Source organism: Heptranchias perlo, unplaced genomic scaffold (genome assembly GCF_035084215.1).
Source record: "Heptranchias perlo isolate sHepPer1 unplaced genomic scaffold, sHepPer1.hap1 HAP1_SCAFFOLD_55, whole genome shotgun sequence".
NCBI lineage: Eukaryota > Metazoa > Chordata > Chondrichthyes > Hexanchiformes > Hexanchidae > Heptranchias > Heptranchias perlo.
In genome coordinates, this window is record NW_027139570.1 from 1,659,355 (window position 1) to 1,660,160 (window position 806).

Below are 806 nucleotides of genomic sequence, written 5' to 3' on the forward strand. Positions count from 1 at the left end.
GGCCTCGTGGCGCAACGGTAGCGCGTTTGACTCCAGATCAGAAGGTTGCGTGTTCAAATCACGTCGGGGTCGCAGTTTTTTCCCTGAGAGCCGGTTTGAACAATTCTGCAATTCAAGTTTTCTTTGCGTCTTCACAATTAACAGAACCCTGCTCCAAAGTCTGCCTCTGGCCTGGAGGGAAGCACCTGATGACCTCATTTCTTTAATGCAAATAACAGAAGACAAACACACATCTTCGTTCAAAAACCACCCTGCAGGTGGACACATAGTGAGATAAACACAGGGCAGAGATGCAGACAGTATCCGGAAACATCGGGAAATAGACAAGAGAAATAGATTGAGCGCTTTGTTATCAGAAAATTGTCTGAACCTCCACGGTCAATGAAAGGGCTTTTGTTGGCCGGTTTCCCATTGCACCGGAGAATTCGGGAGAACTTGGTGGATGGTTGGTTCGTATTCCCTTGTCCCCCACCATTGGAAAAGATTTGTCCATCCCACCCGACTAACTCCTTTCAAAAGCCACTATTTCCAAAGCCAATATATCCTTCCCGTTGAGAAGGGAATAAAACTTGAAAAGAGCGTCACTGTGGATCAGTTTTCTCTCACTCAAAATTATCTGTTTAATGAAGTAAAATATGCAGGTGACAAAGAACACGGCAACAGCCACTGTCTCCCTTTTTGGCAGGAGAAGAAAATCGATCTGTCTGTTTGTGGAGACCAAGTTCCAACATAATGTTTCCGCCCGGGATCGAACTGGGGACCTTTCGCGTGTAAAGCGAACGTGATAACCACTACACTACGGAAAC

At 46.0% G+C, this 806-nt stretch overlaps 2 non-coding genes across 2 annotated transcripts; one reads left to right on the forward strand and one right to left on the reverse strand.

Moving 5' to 3' along the window:
• trnaw-cca (transfer RNA tryptophan (anticodon CCA)) lies at positions 1-72 on the forward strand. Its single transcript has one exon. It is a non-coding gene; the product is annotated as a tRNA-Trp (tRNA).
• A 661-nt stretch (positions 73-733) lies between these two features.
• Positions 734-806, reverse strand: trnav-uac (transfer RNA valine (anticodon UAC)). The gene has a single exon. It is a non-coding gene; the product is annotated as a tRNA-Val (tRNA).